At 43.0% G+C, this 22,176-nt stretch overlaps 1 long non-coding RNA gene across 7 annotated transcripts in view; it reads right to left on the bottom strand.

Annotated features, from left to right (window-relative positions):
* Positions 1–466: 466 nt before the first annotated feature.
* Positions 467–22,176, bottom strand: part of LOC103306265 (uncharacterized) — a 65,598-nt gene continuing 43,888 nt past the window's right edge. For all 7 annotated transcript variants that reach the window (XR_010589271.1, XR_010589269.1, XR_010589265.1 and 4 more), the window contains one exon: positions 467–2,703. This is a non-coding gene — a long non-coding RNA (uncharacterized LOC103306265). The remainder of the gene's footprint in view (positions 2,704–22,176) is intronic.

Raw genomic sequence — 22,176 nt, 5'->3', positions numbered from 1 at the left:
TATTTAGAAAAGGGGATGAGCAGGTGTCCAATCTGAAGATGACTCAATTATTTAGGTTGTTCAAATAAGCTAGAAAAGAATACTGAAAATATTATAGTGCCATTGCGTAAACAAAGGATGCATCCTCCTATGGAATACAGTTCTGCTCTCATATAGCAGAAATAAGAGTCCAGAGACAGATGACAAAAAATGATTAGACTCCCCATAAAAACTTTCAGAGATTGAAAAGATCATGTCTGTTTAGAGAGGAGATTAGGTCTGTTTATGAGTGTTCCTGGATTCCTCACTGACACCTAGCTCTCACATAGCAGTGTCTGTGATGAAAGCTTTCTACAGCTCCCAGTGGCTTCCCCAGGAATTGAAATGGGGGGGGGTGTTCGAATTTACAGGGGGGGTGTCAGGGCCGATGAGGGGTGAGACTGTGAGGGTGAAGGTGGGCTATATGGCACCACAGTAAAAACTGAAAAATGTTTCATAACCATTTTATTAGATTTAACTCATGTTTTAAAATCCTCACACAAATTAAAGTTGGCTACTCAAGCCTTCTATGAAGCACTACGTCTACATCCTTCTTGGTTTCTTGTTATAATTTTGCACAACCCTGTTAATGAACTTCTTGAATGCAATGCGTTCATCTTTGGTGGCTTCTCGTGTGTCCGGTACTTCCATTCTTTCAGTTGATATGCTCATTAGTTCATGAGTTCATTCACATGATCAGGCAGAAGGCGACTTCTTTCAGAACACAAAATTCTATTAAATGATGAAAAAGAACGTTCAACTGTAGCTGTTGTGACTGGGAGTAGCAAGAGATTAATTCTTACTTCTTTCATCCCAGGAAACATAACACAAAGATCGGGTCGAGCCACTAGTGATGATAAAAAAGAAGTTGAAGTCAAATCTTCATTCATTCGTTGTATGATATTCCACTCTGTGTTCAAATTCTCTATTCTGTCCTAATCACATCACAGTCCCATTGCTGGTAGTGCCTCACTCCACTGAACTGTTGGTGTTTTATAGGATCGAGATCTGTAAAACCTTCGTAGAGGGTGCGTAGAATCTAGAAGTCGCTGTTATAGATTTTAAAGAATCAAGTCTGTTGTACTTTTTCAGTTGTCTTAAACACTTCTTGTCTTCTTCACTTAAGAATTCAATATAAATGCCTTCATTAGTCAACTTCTGGACTGAAGTCTTTGCTTCTTCCAGTACTTTTTCAATGGATAGATCTCTGATTGATCCAAATGTAGCTTCTATTGCTGGACAAAGATCTACTACTGTTGTAGCAGATGCCTGGATGGCATTGTTTAATAACTCAAGTGGTTTCAACAGTAGACTTATGAGAGAGAGAATGGCAATAATCGTCTCTGAACATAGTAGCAAAAGTAATCCACCAGCCTCACTACTTAGATCCATCCCATCTTGGTAGATACTTTCCAAAGCCAGTAATAACAGCTGGAGTAATTTTAAGACCACAGCAAAGGATCGCTCATGAGAAAGCCAGCGGGTTTTCCCAGGTTGGACTAATTTGAACTTCAGTCCCAGTGTATCTTCTATATTTTCCAAGATATTCAGTCTTTTTGGACTCTTGCTGAAAAAAGAATATAATGAAGACATTAAATTTATAGCTTTTTTTAATGTCTTTTGAAGATTCTGCAGCTCATACTAGTCCTAGTTGGAGTAGATGGCCTCTGCAGTGTGTATAGGAGAGATTAGGGTTACACTTTTCTCTGAGCAAAGCTTATACTCCACCATGTCTTCCAGAGAAGTTTACAGCTCCATCAAATGCACAAGCAGCCATCTGTTTGGGGGCCAACTGACAAGCATGTAACTCTTCTAAGATGTGGGTTGTCACAGATGCAGCCGATGTGTCTTCTATAACTTGAACATCTAGAAATGCATCTACTGGCCTACCCCTGACATCAAGATAACGTAAACAATGACTTAATACTTGATGCCCATTTGCATCAGTGCAATCATCAGCCATGTATGCAAATGTTTTGAACATGGTGAGAGAGTTCTTCACTTTTTCAATTGTTGAGTCTTTCACCATTGCATCACATGCTTCTAGCCAGTCAGTTGAATTTCTTGCAGAAAGATAGTGAGCATTTGCTGGTCTTGTTCGGAACCAGTGTTCAACTTCAGGATGAACAAGTGACAATGCACTGAACATTGGCCTCCAGTTTGTAGTGTGTGGTATCTCTTGCTTAAATAGAAAGTAGGATGCCACAGTCATGTTTGTTTGCATGAACTGTGTTGTGTCTCCAGCATTCTTAACAGCCTCATTAAGTACCTTTAAAATTGGCTTTCAAAGTGGGCTTATAAGGCTTTCTGCATGTTGATACACTTCAGAAGCCTGGTGTTTTGCAGCCTTTTCACATAGTTCGTCAGCATTGGCTTTGCTGATCGGTTTGACAAACCAAGCTCCTCCACTTTTACCAATTATAGCATTGGGAAGCTTTCCTTCTTCGTAACTTTGACCGACAAACATCGGGAACTGCCTTTAGGTTTCGGAGACACTCTTTCTTCAGTAGGTAGCTGTATTTGTGCTTCAGGCTGGTCGAATGTAGATATACCACTTGAACCTTCAGATGACATGTTGATATATTCTTGATTCTTGATGTGTTCTTCACCTTGGTTAGTTTTTGAGGCCTTTGAGTGGAAAAATGTTTGTTTGTTTTTTTGTCTTTTTTTCATTTTCACTTTGACCTGCAACATATAAAAGAGATATGAATAAAGTAAATGTTTTGTTAGGATAATGCAAATTTAACATAAGGATAATGTAAGTTACACCAAAACACATAACAGGTCTAGATTTCTAAATATATATATATATATATATATATATATATATATATATATATATATATATATATATATATATATATATATATAAATGTATTTAATTTAAATTGACTTTTGAAAAGTATGCCCTCATGGGATAAGAGGGAAGTCCTCTCATGGATCAGTAACTGGTTAAAAGATGGGAAACAAAAGGTAGGAATAAATTATCAGTTTTCAGAATGGAGAGAGATAAATAGTGGTATCCCTGAGGGGTCAGTACTGGGACCATTACTGTTCAACATATTTATAAATGATCTGGAAAAATGGGTAAAGAGTGAGGTGGCAAAATTTAGAGATGATACAAAACTATTCAAGATAGTTAAGTCCCAGGCAGACTGCGAAGAGTTACAAAGGGATCTCACAAAACTGGGTGACTGGGCAACAAAATGGCAGATGAAATTCATTGTTGATAAATGCAAAGTAATACACATTGGAAAACATCTCAACTATACATACAAAATGATGGAGTCTGAATTAGCTGTTAACACTCAAGAAAGAGATCTTGGAGTCCTTGTGGATAGTTCTCTGAAAACATCCACTCAAGGTGCAGCAGCAGTCAAAAAAGCAAACAGAATGTTGGGAATCATTAAGAAAGGGATAGATAATAAGACAGAAAATATCATATTGCCTCTAGGTAAATCCATGGTACGTGTACACTTTGAATACTGTGTGCAGATCTGGTCACTCCATCCCAAAAAAGATACATTGGAATTGGAAAAGGTACAGAGATGGGCAACTAAAATGATTAGGGGTATGAAACAGGAGGAGAGATTAAAATGACTGGGAATTTTCATCTTAGACAAGAGACGACAAAGGGGGGATATGACAGAGATCTATAAAATCTTGACTGGTGTGAAGAAAGTGACTAAGGAAATGTTATTTAATCCTTCACATAACACAAGAACTAGCAGTCATCCAATGAAATTAATAGGCAGCAGGTTTTTAAAAAACAAAAGGAAGTACTTCTTCACACAACATAAGTCAACCCGTGGAACTCTTTGCCAGGGGATGCTGTAAAGACCAAAACTATAACAGGATTAAAAAAAGAACTAGATAAATTCCTGGAGAATGGGTCCATCAGTGACTATTAGCCAGGATTGGGAGGGATGCAACACCATGCTCTGAGTGTCCCTAGCCTGTTTGCCAGAAGCTGGGAATGGGCAACAGGGGATAGATCACTTGATGATTCCCTGTTCTGTTCATTCCCTCTGAAGCATCTGGCCTTGATCACTGTTAGAAGACAGGATACTGGGCTATATGGACCATTGGTCTGACCCAGTATGACCATTCTTATGCAAAAATTATAATAATAAAAATGTTTAGTACAGAAACTCCCCAACATAATGACCTCTCAAGATAGCAACGATGTGAGATAACAACCTTGGCAAATAATGCATTTTAAATATCTACTAGGAAACATATTTATATAAGTTTCCATTCCCAGTCACAAATCTAGCATTCTGGAGCAAAGTCACTAAAATATAGTCCAACAAACAAATGTTTATTTAACGTGCCCTCACTTTTCCCTCCACCGCACCCCACTCACCGGTGTTGTCCTTGGTCAGTGGAGACTCAGAGTTCAGAGGTGCTTTCACGTGAGTACACCTCCCTGGTGGGGGGCAAGAAGGCACCTTGCTCGTTCCTCCAGCTGCTCACTGTTCGCTCTGGCCACCGTTTGTTGTGCCACCGTTCGCTCCACCACTCTGTTACCAATGGCCCTGCGCAGTCACTTTCTGCTGCCACCTGCCACTGTGACCCCTGTGAGTTGGTCTCTTGAGGTTCCACCAGCTCTCAGTGATTTCAGCTGAGCTCTTGGGGGGGGGGGGAACCTCGCAGCTAGTGCAGTCTGGGCTGTCTCTTCCACAGAAACACTGTCCCCACAGCAGGACTAACCACTTAGGGTATGTCTACACTACGAAATTAGTTCGAATTTATAGAAGCCGGTTTTATAGAAATCGGTTGTATACAGCCGATTGTGTGTGTCCCCACATAAAATGCTCTAAGTGCTCTAGTCGGCGGACCGCGTCCACAGTACGAGGCTAGCATCGACTTCCGGAGCATTGCACTATGGGTAGCTATCCCACAGCTATCCCACAGTTCCCGCAGTCTCCGCCGCCCCTTGGAATTCTGGGTTGAGATCCCAATGTCCGGATGATGCAAAACAGTGTCGCGGGAGGTTCTGGGTGCCGGCAGACGTGGGACTGCATTGCTACACAGCAGCAGCTGCTAACTGCCTTTTGGCGGTAGACGGTGCAGTAGACTGGTAGCCTTCATCGGCGATCTGGGTGCTGGCAGCCGTGGGGCTGCATTGCACCAGCCCCTTGCACCCAGTATTTGCTGCCAAGCACCCAGAAACAAAAAAGCCTAATGAGCAGACATGCTATTGTTTCGATGATGATGGCTACCAGTCGTAGTATACTATTTTCTGCCAATTGCCCAGTATTGTCTGCTAAGCACCCAGAAGAGGCCGAGGGCGATGCTGGGTGCTGGCGGACATGGGGCTGGCGCTTACAAATCATCATTTGAAATTATTAGGTTGGCCAACATCACCGAAATGAAGGAAGCTAGTCTACGTTCACACTTTTCAAATCTATTTTATTTTTTCAGATACATGTATTTTATCATACACTGTATATGCTTTTAAAGTGTGTATTAATATTTCAATTTCAATTCAAATTTCCAAACAGTCACTAAATTGGCATGTAACTAGTTCACAAAACTGGGGGTGGGGGAGGTGTTGGGAAAATTCAGGGGGGTGTAGGGAAATCACTGGATGGTGCAAATTGCAGCTCTCTGCACCTGTGAGAGCAATGACATTAACCCCAGGCCAGGGCAAGTGGCAATATCCAAACTCCCAGCAGGGGAGAGATGCTTCATTTTATGGCACAGTCTATCTGGGAGATGTGCTGAATCAGTGAATTTCCAGCTGGTCTAGCCCTCACCAGCAAAGCACTTCAGCACATGAGTGGTCACAGTGAAGACAATGGAGCTACTTATGTGCTTAAAGAAAGGCAGGTCTTAAGTGGTCTGCTGGATCAGGCCCTTAGCTGGCTGTGGCAGCCAGCTGTGGGTCCCTAAGGACCTGGGGTTACATTTGGCTTGACTGCTGTGCTCCTTTTTCAGGCAGATTTGCTGCTATCAAAAATAGTTTTGCCTTGGCAGAAATCATGTAATGTCATTACAGATTCTCTTTAACTAATAATCACTCAGTACTATTTTATTTATTTATATTTCAGTCTAAAATGTACTTTAATGCTAACACAACAAAGGCATATTTAAACTTCTGTATAGAGGAACTGATTATTTCTCTATGGAAGCAAGATTTTACACTTCAAAACAGTAAGAAAAGAAACATAAAAGTGGACCCCACCAGCTCATTCAAAATATTGGTGCTATTCATAGAGCTGACAACAGCAATAGGAAAGTATGTCATTAAGGCTATGTAGTCACACTGCAGGATTGACTTGTTTTTTTCTACATGCTAGTTATCGCTTTTTGAGTTAGCCTAGCTCAAGGGAAAGCAGCCACACTGATAAGTAACACTTGAGCTCCAGCTGTACTTACTAGCTTGAGCATCAGCAGTGCTTGAGCTTTAACCCATAATCCCTGACAGGCCAGCTATTTCAAGTTTAAAGCACCACCTCACTCAAGGTAGAGATTTTTGTGTGTGAACAGGAGCTAGGTTAGGGGTAACACTTGAGTTATACCATGAGCTAACACAGCAGTTAAGACAAGCCCTAAGACCCACATGGATGTTTTACTTCCTGAATAAGAGTTTTATTTAGTGTAGAAATAGCTTTTAGAGAAACCAGCAATGAATCCCAATATGTGTTTGTTTATTATTTGAAATTGCCTGATTCCTTTTAGTTAGCTTGCCAACATACTTTGTTTAGATACTTTCAAGATTGCTTCAAAGATAGTTTTATTACTGGTTATTTTTCCTTAGGCAAGATGCCACAGTGGTTCAAATTCTGCCCTAATATAAATTTATGCTTCTGGAACTAACTGACCTCAGTACTAGCATAAATGCTTAGGCAACTTCATATTTCCCAGACAGAATGCCCATGCTTCCATTCTGTAGTAGCCTGATAGTAACTTGTACACAGCTATATAGGAGGGGATTGATGTAAAGAATCCAGGAACATGGTTACTTGTGAGTACTGGCAAACTGTGGGTTTTTTTCCCCCCCACTGGTGCCAGGAAATCTGTTCATATCTTAAAACACAATCCATGCCAGTTGGAAACCCAGCCTTCTACCCACAAGTCAGTGAGAGAGAAACTGATGTTGACTAACGAGAAGATAGCACACACACATTGTACACATTGTGTCAACATGTGCTACTATTTCCAACAGCTTAAAACAGCAAGAGACCTTGATGCTCAGAGAACATGATGTCTAAATTTTGATAACAGCTGACATTAGACATGCAGCCAAGAAACTACCTCATATTATTACATGCAGATTCTATTTTGTGCAGTGATTTTTTTTTTTTTTTGCAAGGGACTTGAACAAATACTTAATATTAGCACTTGAACTCTTAGCAACTCTAAATAAAAAAGCTCTGAGTGTCTGACAGCTTTCATGGAGTTGCAATGATAAAGGGAATATTTTGTTGGATGTATGGCTGCTAGCCACACTAGGCCTGCTTCTTAGAGAGAATTGTGTTGCTATGCTCATGGGAAAGAACGTGCTTTCAAAAATGCCAAATGAAAGATACCCTGGAAAATGTGGGTAATGGTGTGAATGACTAGGCTGGATCAAGGTCAAGGGATCTCATCACTTCCACAGTATCTTGAATTATACTTGCTTTAAATCTTGCTTCTTTTGAGCGGTCCCTGAAAATTCATGGCCTCTGGACCTACAGCTCTACAGTTAGCTAATGCTGGCTTTGTATGGAAATATACTTGACTGAGGTAATTTGTACATTTTGCTATTTGCCCTACTGTTATAAATGCATTCATCAAATGAACCATCCTCCCTTACATTCAGCCATATCTATGGGATTTAGTCCAAGAAATCTGTCTACTGCCAGGAAAAAAGATATAACCTTGCACATCTGTGTGCCCGATGGACACTTTTGTGCCTGCTAATGCTGATCCTTCTTTAAGAACACACCACATACAGACCTAATTTCTTGACTTAGGCAGAGTTTGGAGTGGGATTTATCAGAACTGAATCTTTTCAGGTCAAGAAAAAGACTGAAATGTTGATGGTTTTCAGGTGCCAAACTTAGTAAGGCTTGTATTACTAGATTTCTGTTCTGTGAAACTGCAGTAAAGTTACGACGCAAGTGTGGTACATTTTAATGAGGAATATATAGTGATGTTTGCTGAGGCAAGTTCCAGCATCTTGTGGGGAGTTTTAGAGCAACAAGGAAAAATCAGTTAGCAATAAGACACAGCTGCGGGAAGTGGTCTAGGTTTATAGGATAGGTCATGGCTGGATTGTGTCTGGAGACCCACGACTCAACTGGAGCCTTGGAAAGAGTAGCAAAGTTGTGGAGGCAAATTCAGAGATGATTCTAAGTAACCATATGGGGCGTGTAGAGAGAGTAAAATTTGGTGTAACTTATACTGTTACTAGCACACACTAGGGCACTGGTGGGCAACCAGCAGCCCATGGGCCGCATGCAGCTCATCAGGGTAATCCACTGGCGGGCTGCGAGACAGTTTGTTTACAATGACCGTCCACAGGCACCGCTGCCTGCAGCGCCCAGTGGCAGTGGTTCACTGTTCCCAGTGCACCTTTATACAGAACAGGAATTGCTTTGCCTTCAGTATTTAAAATATGACTGTAATAATAAAAAATACTAGGGCTCAAGCACAGTTCTGTCATGTGATTTAAAACCTCTGAAGTGTGACAAGTTACTTGTTTTAAAACCCTCTTAACTTTAAAAGACCTTCACAGAGTTTAAAAATGGTAGAAAACAGGGCTATTGTCACATTACCTACAGTTTGTTTGATAACAAAAAGAATGTCTACAACAAGCTGTCTAGGTAGGCCAGAGGAGAATGTGTGTGTGTGTGTAGATATATATATATATATATATATATCTACACACACACACACATACAGGGCCGGCTCCAGGCACCAGCCTAGCAAGCTGGTGCTTGGGGCGGCACATGGAAGGGGGCCGCACGTCCGGCTCTTCAGCGGCAATTCGGCGGCGGGTCCCTCAGTCCCTCTCGGCGGGAAGGACTTGCCGCCAAAAAAGTGGCGGTGGTAGAGTCACGGCGGAAGTGCCACAGATCGCGATCATGGCTTTTTTTTTTTTTTTTTTTTTTTGGCTGCTTGGGGCAGCAAAAACCCTGGAGCCGCCCTCCCCCCCCCATACACATTCACCATTATATACCATTGAGTCTAGTAAGACCAAACTAGCTTGTTTCAGTTTAAAACAACATCAACCATGGAAGTAGGGTTGCCAACTTTCTAATTGCACAAAACCGAACACCCTTGCCCCGCTCCTTTCCTGAGGTCCCACCCCTTCTCCAAGGCCGCAGCCCTACCCTGCCCCTTCTCCAAGGGCCTCAGGGACCTGGCAGCTGCTTTTGGGAGCCGCGCGGAAGCGGGCAAGTAGGGAGCCTGCCTTAGCCCTGAGGCCCCACTGTGCCGCTGGCTGTTCTGCCAGGGTCCCTTTTTCACTGAGCATTCCAGTCGAAAATCGGACACCTGGTAACCCTACATGGAAGGCATAAGCATAGCCTTCTGCAAAACCTATTCTATTAAAAGGAGATTTAGTTGCCAATCAAGGAAGTGTTTAGATCCATGAAGCTTTGAGAAAACTTGTGAATCAGCGAACTTATTTTTCAGCTCAACAAATAGTGAATCATCACGTCTCTCCCTGCTTCTGTTCCTAGGATGTTTTATGTAAAAGGACCTCTGATTCTCTCGTATTATCCCGGCTAGGTGTTGGCATTTGGACCGCAGAGCCAAAAGGTCCCTAAAATAAGATCATTTCTATGAAAGAGGCATTCCATCGACCAGCGCCCCAGCATGGTTTAGAGATTACTGCGTTATTAGTGATATTTTTAAGATATGATCTGAACTGCAATCCCTTCTTCCTGGAGGTTGTTCCTGAGGTAGGTAGGTCTTGAGGAATGAAAAGGTGATTGATAGCAGAGTGAAGGAATGCCCACTGTCCTGTATTCCTTTGATCACATATGGCCCAAGCACTTTAGCTTCAGCTTTTTCTAAATGATATAGTAATGCATGTTTAACACACAATTCAGTCTTGCACTGTAGCGTGGAACAAACCATGTTTTAAATGTTTCCAAATCATGCTAATTCCTTGATCTTCCCAGGGCTATAGTCTGACTCAGGATCATGTTTAAAAATGTGGTTCAGTCTCATCCTCACTGCAAGATAGAACAGACCTGAAGTGGGTTTCTGATTAGGCTAGATTTTATAGTGCCAGTGGGACCTTACAGATGGATTCAGTTAAACACATATGTATAATAGCTGTACTGCAGAAAAAAATGCAAGTCTGACAAAGCTGAAAATCTTGCAGTGTGGAAACCAGATACACTTTGGGCCAGATTCTCAGCTGGTATAAATCAGCCCGGTTCTACTGAGGTCACCGGAGCTATGCCAGATGAGGAACAAGGTCTTATATTTTATTACGTAGTTATTTAGCACTATATGCCTGGTGCTCTACAGGTGAATAAAATGACATGGCCTGTGCCCCAAGGAGATTACAAACTAATTACTAACACTGAGAACACAAGAAAGTAAAAATAGGCCACTATCAGAAGTGTGGGCCAGGCAAAAGACCGCAAATAATAAAAAGGGAAGCGAGCACTTGGAGACATGGAAGTTTTGCATACAAATTGTTTTGGAGCACAGTGCCTTAAGACTTGCTTGCTCCTGGATGGCAGGGGATCAGGGACTACTGCAGAGGCTTTCTAGTGAAATGAACAGAGTATATGGGCTTTGAAGGGGATGTCTTGTCCAACCTTCTTGTACTGGAATAATGGGCGAACAGGGTGACCAGATGTCCTGATTTTATAGGGACAGTCCTGATATTTGGGGCTTTTTCTTATATATGCTTCTATTACCCCCCACCCCCATCCCGATTTTTCACACTTGCTGTCTGGTCACTCTACGAACAGGTGACTGAAGCTCAGAGGATACCTATTTCCCCTTACCTCTTGGAGGATTCCCCAGGTCTCTAAGCTGTGTAGTTCTGTCAGTTTTCTCCTGCTAAGTTATAGTTGGCATGACCCTAAAGAGAAGCACTGCAGTCTTGTAGCTGTTCCAGTCAGGCTCACATAGAATGAGACAAAAAGTTCAACCCCAGGTTGAAGAATTTTTTTAGCATCATAATTTCTTCCTTGATTCCTTTGCCCTTAATGAGACAGCAGACATTTAGATTCTGGTGCATTCTAATGCAACTTTAGCAGAAGCATGTGGGATATTCAGAGGATGATTATGAATTAATTATGAATATTAGTATAATGGAGAGAAACCAAATGAATCTTTGTGCAGCACATAATGGAAACACTGTTTATATAGTGCTGACTGCTAATACATCTAGAATTCATTCCTTTTCCTATGCAGTATCACTCTGACTAGTCTGAGATAAGCTGTTCTTTTTCTTACTTGGAAATAAGAATGGAAGTCCCTTTCATTTCCAGCATACTCAGTACCATCCTCTTCATCTAACTCACACTCTAACTCAAAACACGTAACTCCAGTCTCATGCTTTCTCTGCAAACAAACACTCATCAAACACTTAAGCAGGGCACATAGGTTTACTGTAAATATCAATCAGTGTTACCAAGATCAAAATGAGGGTTTTGTGTCAGGGTGAGAGTGAGATTAATTGGGTGAATGTACTGTGTTTCTTTATATGTTGGAGGTGCTCAGTCTGTCAGATTGGTTACTGTGATATGTGGATAGTAAGGAGTGGTAAAGATGGTTCTCTTACAGTACATCTACACTGGAAACTTCAAAGCGCTGCCACGGAAACACTCCGTGCAGCAGCTCTTTGAAGTGCGAGTGTGGTCGTGCTCCTTGTAATCCACCTCCACGAGGACTGGGAGTGTGGCTCCCAGCACTTGGAGCCTGTCTACACTAGCACTTTAAAGCGCTCAGACTTGCTGAGCTCAGGGGGGGTGTGATTTTTCACACCTCTGAGCCAGCAAGTTAGAGCGCTATAAAACGTAAGTGTAGACATCTCTTTGCTTTTAAGGGTCTATGTGGGTGAGTTTGACACTTACACAATCAAAACTAGTTTGAATAAAGTTTTTGCTGGTGTGGTATTAAGGCAGCATGGCTAAAGGGCAGCTGCCATTTTCTCTTTCAAACTCCATTTTTAATGGATTTTAAATTGAGCTCTTCTAATAGTGTGAAGGTGAAATGGCCAGTTTGAATGCACACTTCTCCCTAATAAAGTGATTTGGATGTAGAGCACTAATAAAAAGCCTTGGTGGTTTTAGCTGAGGTTAATAAAGTAATGGGCTTTGTGAGTAAATTGAGGCTTAAGGATGGCCTTAGAAGAGAAGGTGAAGGCACGGTGGACCAGCTCAGGGAAGAGCATCCAGTCACAGGACTTCATGGAAGAAGGCACAGAGATGAGAAATGAAGGGGATGAGCAGTCATGTAGCTTGAGCAAACCAAAGGTGACAGTAAAAAGAGATGAAAGCAGTGAAGTAAGCAGGAGCTAGGATGTGCAGAAGACACAAGGCCTTCCAGAAAAGAACAGGGCTCTTAACATGTAGTGTGGAAGGCAAAGGGAGGCTACATATCACAGGAGTAGCAGGCAAAATAAGTTATTTGTGCAGCAGCATTTTGGAGGATTGAAAGGGAGTCGGTGAGGGAGGAAAGGCAGACAAGGGGGCAGATACTAAGGCAAAAGTCTAGAAGGTCAGGCAGAGGACGTTTGCATTAGTCAGTACCTTAGTGTTGCTTTTATTAAATATGAGGGGCAAACTCTGTCTGACAATAATCTCTCTACATTTTGGAAAGTGATACCCAAGGATAACTGAGAAGCCAAACCATTACAAATGTGTTACTCAGGCAATAGGCCTAGGAGCAACAACTTTTTTATGCTCAGAGGCCCTCCCTAGCTCTCTCTCTGCCACTTGGTAAAACAAGAATGCTTCTGTTATAGGACTAGGACTTAAGAGAAGCGTCATTCTTACTAGCAAATCTGAAAGCTATGCTACATAGCAATCATGACCCTAGAGAATCTAGAGGGGGTAGGGGGACACATATGCAAGAAACTAAAGTGTAACCATATTAAGGTCTAGTAAACCCCTATTTTAAGCTTCAAGCTATTAGAAACTAGACTAAATCTGGAGGAAAAGGGGTTCATTCATCTTAGATCTATTCCATAGGGGAGCTTTCTTAGCAATGTAGCAAATCCAGGAAAAAAAACTTGGACAGAGAATTCCACTCTACCTACTTCCGAGCTCAGATCCTTCCTCTATGATTCACAAAACAAAAAGAACCTTGTAAGAGAACCTAAAATATAGAAATGGACTGTGTGTGTTCGGTGATGGAATAAGAAAAGGAGCATTATTCAGACTCTAAGAAGGCCTCTTAAAACTCTGCCTGGTGAGCAGTCACATTGCATGGAATACTGAGATCAGTGCAGACTTGAATGACTTGGGCTGTGATCAGATACAGAAATATTCACCCAAATGCTCAGTAAACATAGCTCTCAGCGGTAATCAAGCAGGAGCCTTGTGCGAATGCTATATCATCTTGACAAAACTGAACCATTCCTGCAAGGCTGTCAGGAACTGTTCCCATATAAATAAAGACATCACCCTTTTGGCAGACAGATGGCAAAGAATTAGAACCCTTTGGTGGGAGTGTCCACTAAGCCAACATTACTTTGCTGGCAAATAATCATTTGTATACATACTTGGTCTTATCAAAACTACACAAAAGGAGAACCATGACTGTTTCTCTGAGGGCAAGCTGTCGTCAGATTTTTTCCTCCCTATTGTTACTGGTGTAGAGTGAGAAACTAGGTGATAGAAATGGATTGTGCAAATATGGTAATACAATCATATTTGATTGTATGAATTGTTTGCCTCAGGGACAACTATGTGGGCTACATAGCCTCATGGTTCAACTTTTCTGAACATTTGGGGGTGGGGGACGAATCCAACCCCTCCTCCCCCCTAAACCAAACCCCTCCAGCATCCAAAGAAATTGAAACACTACAGTCCTTCCAATGCCTCTGAGGAGCATATCTGCTTCTCAGCAAACTGACCAATATACACAAGCCCATGCATGTCTTGTCTTTTGTGCTTTTGTGAACCATTCCTTTATAGCCCAGGCTAATGTAACAGTAAATACATACATTCTTGTTCTTTCTTGTCTTACTCTATTTTCCTTTCCCCTCCATCATCCAAGTAGCAACTATGTATAAGCTACATTGATGGTTTATTTTTGTAACTGTATTTTTCTTTTTGCCCCAGCCAGTGATTGTACTACATAGAACCAGACTAGTGACGCAACATTTTAAAAAAAGGAATGTCTTGCATAAAAGTTGTTTAAGAGACTCTTGCTCAAAATACTCTGGATTTAATATATGGTAATCACATTGCAGAAACTTTGAGTGCATAGCACATACTTTCCAATTTTTTCATATGACCTTTATTTTTTCTTCTGTCACAGACTTTTAATAAAAAAAAAAGTTAAAAAATAAGCACTAAAACCTGAACACTTATCTTGCACTTTATGTTTCCAAAACATTGTACAAACATTGGCTGATCTACCACACACCAGTTTGATTAAATATTCTTTAATCAATTTCTTGCTTACACAATTTAAATTACATTCTATGTAGTGTTAGGGCCCTTATCTTGTGCGACTTGCAGTCAATGCAACTTTTGCCACTGACTTTAATGGAAGCAGGACTGGACCCCTAGTTTGTCACTACTTAGGCCGTGGCTACACTCAAAACTCCAAAGCGCTGCCGTGGGAGCGCTTTGAAGTGCGAGTGTGGTCACGCGCCAGCACTGGGAGAGAGCTCTCCCACCGCTGCAGGTACACTACCTCCACGAGGGGATTAGCTTACAGCACTGGGGCACTGTTTACACTGGCACTTTACAGAGCTGGAACTTGCTGCGCTCAGGGGGGTGTTTTTTCACATCCCTGAGCGAGAAAATTGCAGTGCTGTAAAGCGCCAGTGTAGCCATAGCCTTAGAGTCTAGCATTCTATATCTCAGGTGGTTCAGGCGTACTGTTCTCACATGGGTTATTACAGGACAAGAACTATTTTGGGGGAGTTCTATGGCCTGTGTTATACAGGAGATCAGACTGGATGATCATAATGGCCCCTTCTGGCCTTAGAATCTATGAATAGGAAGCATTATATTCACAGTTCTGGAATCACAGTAGTCCACTGATGTCATAATTGGGAATCAGTGGGAATCACTGCATGCTTGGCTTGGCATTTCCACAATCTCTTAAGGAATGAGAGTATTCAGTTGTTGCAGTCTGATTGGGTTGGTTCCCACACAGAAGTTAGAGTGGAACAGGAAATTGTTTTTGAGATTTTGAATTTTTTCCCCATCCTAAAGAGAGACAAATGTTGGGATTTCAATTATTTCTGCAAACCAACAATCTGAAAAAAAATTTCAGATCCAGTAAAAGTGTTTTTGAAATGTTTAATTTTGATTTTGACCTTTTAATTTTTTTAATACTAAATATGAATTAAACCAAAATTTCAAAACAAAAAGTAAAAAAAAAAAAATCCCCCAAACCCCAAAACTATGTTTAAAAAGTGTTGAAATGAGATGTTTTGACAATTCTGAAACTTTTTTTTTTTAAAGTCCAAATCAGGAGATTCATCAAACCAAACCTTTTCCATAGACAGTTTAGAAAAATGAGCATTTTACAATGAAAATATTTCAGCAGAAAACTCCTGACTAGCTCTAACAAAAATGCTTTCAGATTCTACAGTAACTAGGCCCTATGCTATGAGCGGTAGTTCTGGGACTACTGCTGTAGAACGTTGTAGCATATTTTGTAAGATTTCTGTAACCCTTCTGCCCACCTGAGTTGGCAGCAACAAGGGCTGGGTTCAATATCTACGGGTTCCGTTTCAATAACGCAATGCAAAACCGGCTTGAGCACCACCCAGTGACCTGGGGAAATTACATACCACCCCCCAGGCGCCTCTAAGAGGCAATACTTCCCCTCTCGCAAGCACAGAGTCTGAGTGTAGCAAAATCCTTTTAATAAAGGAGGGAAACAATGCAGCATTATGTTGGGGAAACACCACAAACAGGATTCATAACACAAACCATGAGCAAAAGACCCCCCTTCCCTCAAGTAAGTTTGGCAGTATCCTTTTCCCCTCAGGGTCTTAAGTCCAGCAACCCAAAAATATCACCCACAGTCCCAAAAGTCCAACCCCCAAAAGTGTCTTGAGTCCAGCAACCCAAAAATCACCCAAAAGTCCAACAACCCAAAAGTCTCTGTCCCTGGTCAGTGCAGCCCCAGAGTTCAAAAGTTTATCTGCAGAGTTTTACCTCCCAGCCCGGGGGGGGGGGGAGGGGGCAGAGGGAAGGGGGCAGCAGCGGTGTTAAGGGGCAAGGGGTGGTCCAAGGCCAACTGCCCCACTTCTCCATGGGGTTCTACTGCAGCCTTCACCGTGAGCCGCTCCACCAGCCGTCCCGTGAGCCTCTCCAGCCGTACCACGAACTGCTCCACTCCGCCAGCCGCTCCGCTCCACCAGCTGTTCTACAAGCCGCTCCAGTCGTCCCACAAACTGCTCTGCCAGCTGTCCCACGAGCTGCTCCACAAGCTACTCCAGTCATCCCGCAAACTGCTCTGCTCCCTCAGCTACTCAGCATCATATCTTCAGGCCCCCCCACAGCACTCAGTGATTTCAGCTCTCAGTAATTTTAACTCTTTAGTGATTTCAGTTTGATTTAGTGCACCATTGGCCCAAAGTGAATTCATCTCAGCAGCCTGTAACTAGACTCCTAATGGAATTAAAATTAGCTCTGATATTCCACAGTGGAGGTGGTGGTGCAGCAATTGATAGTTGAGACCCATGTCCACAAGTACCTGTTCCCCACCTCTCTCAATTCACTGGGTTTTGGAACCCATGTCCCTTGTCTAGCGAGTACTACTTAGTTGATGGCGAGTCCCTCTGTCATAAAACAGTTTAATTGTCCTTGATTCACATAATCAGAGTAACAATACTTTATTCTTCCTGCCCCAATAACAGAGAAACTGGGGATCCCACAGTAGCCAAAATGACCATTTTGGGCTGCTGTGGGCTCATGCTAGGCGGGGTGGGTGTGCCTATGCAAACAAGATCAGCCCCTGAAGTTCTTTTCCACAACTCGCCACAATTCACCACCAGATGTCAGGGTAGAGCTCATCCTGACTCTGCTTACACTTCCATAAGAACAAATTGACCGTTCACTGAGTATGTGGTCATAATTCATTGACAAGTCCCTTTGGTTATCTCTGGCAGAAAAGATCCTCTTGCTCCAAAAGGGTCTAAAGGAAGCTAGGCCTGGTTTTGGGGTGTGGGGTAGTGGAGTGTGCTTTGGGAAGTTTGGAAAGATGATAAACAGAATGTAGGTATCATCTTATGTGGGGCTGTAGCAGAGGCAAAGAAATCCCGCAAAGCCACAATTAAAAACCTAACATAACCATCAGAGATTTTATATGTTCACTTGTGTGCTACGGTTGCCACCCATCCAGATTTTACCTAACCAGTCTGGTTTTTTACTTCTCTGTCTGGGTGTTAGGGTTGCCAGGTGCCTGGTTTTCGACCAGAAAGACCAGTTGAAAAGGGGACCTGGCAACCATACATGTCACCAGAACCAAAAGTCCAGTTGTCATGGGGCGAAGGGAGGCACCAGGCCATTAATCTGTGCCAGCCCCTGCTCAGCCAGGACCGCCTCCTAACTGCAGGCTGGCTCCTTGAGATGATCTAGCAAGCAATGGGGGGAGGAGAGAGCAACGGGGGCAGGGCCTTGAGGGAAGAGGCGGAGCAGGGACAGCACATTGGGGGAAGAAGCAGAGCGGGAGGGGGAGGCACTTGAGGTGGGGGGGGGTTCCGGTTACTAGCAATTAGAAAGGTGGCAACCCTATAATGTGTGCACTGAGAGGACAGTGAAGAGAGTGCACTTTCAGTTGGGACTAAAGACTTTTAGTGAATGTACGGGTTCAGCCATAACTCACTAAGGTTAAACTTCTAAAGGACTAGAGGCTCAGTTAAGAGCCCTAGAAGCTAGAGGTTTATCTGAATTATTAATTGTAATGCAGTAGCACCTGGAGGACCCAGTCATCCAAATGTTTTGACCTAGGTACATTCCAAAGGATTAAAAATAACTGAAATTAGGAGCCCAATCCAACTGTCAGTAAAGTCAAAAATAGTTTTCCTATGATTGCCAGGGATGTTGGATTGGGCCCTAAGAAACCACCAACCACCTGTGATAGAAGAGAATGGATACGATACAGCAGAACCACAGCTCTCCGCAGCCTTGGGGGTTTAAGCCCTAATTTGCCATGCTACATCTGTCATATTAACATACTAGTGGTTCATTTACATATACTAAGTGATGCTGCATGCCTCAATGGTATGGTTGGCAAAAGACAAGTGGATAGAGTTACCTGGGTGACTCCAATGGTTTTCCTTTGAGAAATAATTATTTTCCGTTTTGGACCTACATTTGGACTTTTCCTGTTAATTAATAGCTGTTACTCCAACATGCACTATATTAATCTCCCATTGTACAAACAGCAGCAGTGCTTTCAGTGGATGGGAAGCAAGTTGGGGATTTACAATTTTTCTCACCCCCCCCCCCAACTAAAAGGTGGTTGTGGCTTGAATTTGTTCTGAGAAAATGCAGGCCTTATCTTTGCTCAAATGGCTCTGATTAGCTGTCAGAGGCCTCTCACCACATCTCCCTTCCCTTGTTCTAGAGCTATAGGGACAGAGAAGCATGCCCTGTAGCAACAATCTAAAAGCAATAAAGCCAAATAATGAACCCTGAAAGCTTGTCAATTACTTTAGTCTAGGGACACAGGTTAAAGAAAGCAGCTCTTTCATTCTACCCCTGCAGCAAAATTACTGGAGACAGAAACAAACAAACAAACCATTAAGCGTCTGTTAGCTGACGTGAAAAATGCAAACATTTATAATTTGCTTCAAATGCTGCTGTTTAAAAAAAGAGTTGGTTAGTTTTGAAAGGCTGGAGACAGCAAGAGCTGTGGTGTTACCTGCCTATAAAAGGATTCTTTGTGGAGTTAGAAGGTTATAATTTTGTCTTTGTCCAGAGGAGTCCAAAGTTGATTTGGAGACTTGTGACACAGCATGCTTTGTAAACTCACTGAAAAGTTAACCCATGTGCTGCATGCTTATGGAGAATCTAGGCTGGAAACTGTAAGAAAATCTATCATGTACTGCAGGTCAACTGTAACTATAATCACAACCTCAGCATAATATATATTTGTGTGTGTGTGTGTGTGTTTTAAGGGGCAGAGAAAGTGAAATCTGGTCAGTTTTTTTGAAAAGGTGATAATTAGTTTCAGGTACAACACCTGACAATTTGGGGGCAGGAAGGTAGGGGTTTCCAGTCACATTTGTCTGTTTCTATAGAACTGTTTTTCTCTCCCATCTTCTTGTGTGGAAGACCCACACAACCAAATGGAAAACTAACTGACTATGTACAAAGTACTGTCATATACAAAAATTTAAAACAAAAAAAATTCTTGCTAGTCTTTCAGTTACAGTGATCTTAGATAAAAAAGTTCAAATAGAAATTTTTAAGTTGATGATGTCTCTTTAAAGTGAAAGATGCCAAATGGAAATCACTGGAAACTAGAGTTCTCTATTTATAAAACAGAACATGAACACTGGCAGTGCTATCTGCCTGGCTACTTTACACCACCTATTAGTTTGCCTTACTGCAACCTGAAGGGCCTTCTTGTAGGGGTGAAAGAAGAACTCAGATTCCATACAGATTCATTTTACTGAGACTGCCAACGGGCAGCAACAGACATTTGTCCACGAGGTACTGATCTGAGATACGAATTTATTTCCAGTGTAAATGCATGACAGTTGTTAAGTGCCAACATAATTCCTGATCATGTTTAACCTCATTCAGAGAATCCTGTGGATTGGTTAATGCTATCATGCAAGAGGTTAGAGCTGAAGGATCTTCAGGCTCTTACTCAAAAGAATGAGAGATACTTTGCACCCAAAAGTTCCCAACTTCATGTGAATTCTGTGTTGTTCTCCAGTACTTTCAATGGCAATTTGGAGAAGTATCATCTGTACTTGAGCAGGAGCTGGGCAGCTGCCTCAGTCATAAGGAAGAGTGAAAGAGAAAGAGAGCAAAAAAGGGAAGGGGGTTGGAAAGTAATGGACTTCGGAGAAGGTCTCCTTGAATACCTATGGCTCTAGTGAAAAACAGACTCCATTCCAAAAAGCCTCATTTGTATCATAGATTAGTGCTTCAGAATATCCTTGCCTGTATGACAGGTACCTTCAAGTACTGGCATAAACAAGCATGTCAGTCACCAAGGACCTTAGCTCAGAAATCCAAATCTTATTGCCACATGAATTTTCTAATGTACAAAAACACAGTATTGAACATTGTGTGCAACATCTCAACAGAAAGTCAAGTAGATCCAGAGGTGAAAGTAAGCCGGTACGGCGTACTGGCAAGAGCCGGTGCGCCATACAGGGGTGGCCCGGCTTCCCCAGGTGGCAATTTAAAGGGCCTGGGGCTCCCAGCAGCGGCTGGAGCCCCAGGCCCTTAAAATTGCCGCGAGAGCCCAGCTGCTGGAGCCCTAGCTATTTAAAGGGCTGGGGCCGTAGAGGCAGCGGGAGCCCCGGGCCCTTTAAATAGCCCCGGAACTCCGCCACTACTCCAGGGCTATTTAAAGGGCCAGGCGATAGAAGCAGCGGAGTCCTGGGCCCTTTAAATAGCCCCCAGAGCCCTGGAGTAGCCCTCTACGGCCCTGGTCCTTTAAAAAGCCGCTGGAGCCCTGCCACCGCTCCGGCAGGCTCCGGGGGCTATTTAAAGGGCCCGGGGCGGTAGAGGCGGGGGAGCCCCAGGCCCTTTAAATAGCCCCCGGAGCCGTGCTGCCGGAGCCCTGGGGGCTATTTAAAGGCAGCAGTTTAAAGGGCCCGGGGTGGTAGCGGTGGCTGAGCCCTGGGCCCTTTAAACTGCTACCGGAGCCCCCGGCTGCCACTGCTATCCCCATGGGGGAGGGGGAGGGCACTTACCAGTACAGGGTAGCCAGGGCTGGCTCTGACCCCCCCATCCCCGCCCCTTCCGCCCAAGACCCCGCCCCTTCCAGGGCCAGAGCCGGCCCCATACCAGTAAGTCCCTATTTCTACTTTCACCCCTGAGTAGATCAGAATAATTCCAAAACCAGCCAGGCTTTCCCCCGCCCCCCTTTAATTTAGCTTCTCTCTACTTTTAGATGGCTTGTGTCCAAAACAGAGAATCCATTCTTACACCTCCCCTCCACATACTGTCATACTCTTATGCATTACAATTTAACAAGCTCTTATATACACTCCCTGTTAATGCCTTTCATTCTGCTAGATCACAAACAAAAAACAATCAACTAATTCGGTTGGACCAAAAGGCCTGTAAAATATACTGATTCATCATTTTAGGCCCACTTGGTTTTATGTAAGAAGTAGGGCCACATGCTACCTATCTATGGATAAATCTATGCAAGAGTAAAACATACACCCCAACTACCCCCCCTAGGGTTGCCAACCCTCCAGGATTGACCTGGAGTTTCCAGGAATTAAAGATTAATCTTTAATTAAATATTATATCATGTGATGAAACCTACAGGAATACATCCAACCAAAATTGGCAACCCTAACTACCACCATTTACACCTCACAGACTTCAAGTCACATCTTCTGGTGCGGTGAGAGTCAACATCTTGTGGAGAGACCGAGACTGAGCCAGCATGAACATGGCTAGTGAAATCAATGGACAGCTGAAACGCCTACACTGACCTGTGAAAACCACAGCCTAGCCCACAAGACGCTAGCTCCCATATGAATTGCCTTTGGGAAATCTGCACTCTGCAGATGGCAGCATGCTGCAACCAGTTACGGCTTCCTGGCTATTTTGTACACTAGCTGTAGACCCTTGCATGGCACTTGATGATTACCTATTCTGTTCATTCCCTATGGGGCACTTGGCATTGGCCACTGTTGGAAGACAGGATACTGGGCTAGATGGACCGTTAGTCTGACCCAGGCTGGCCATTCTATGTAATCCTGCTGATCTTGGCCTAAATCAGTGGTGCCGGCAAGAAGAGCACGTATTAGTGGTGTGACCCCCTTCCCCCCAATGTGTACATAATGGAGAATTT

This window comes from Chrysemys picta, chromosome 7, assembly GCF_011386835.1.
Source record: "Chrysemys picta bellii isolate R12L10 chromosome 7, ASM1138683v2, whole genome shotgun sequence".
Lineage (NCBI taxonomy): Eukaryota > Metazoa > Chordata > Testudines > Emydidae > Chrysemys > Chrysemys picta.
The sequence above is the reverse complement of the archived record's forward strand: the minus strand, read 5'-3'. Positions and strand labels throughout refer to the sequence as shown.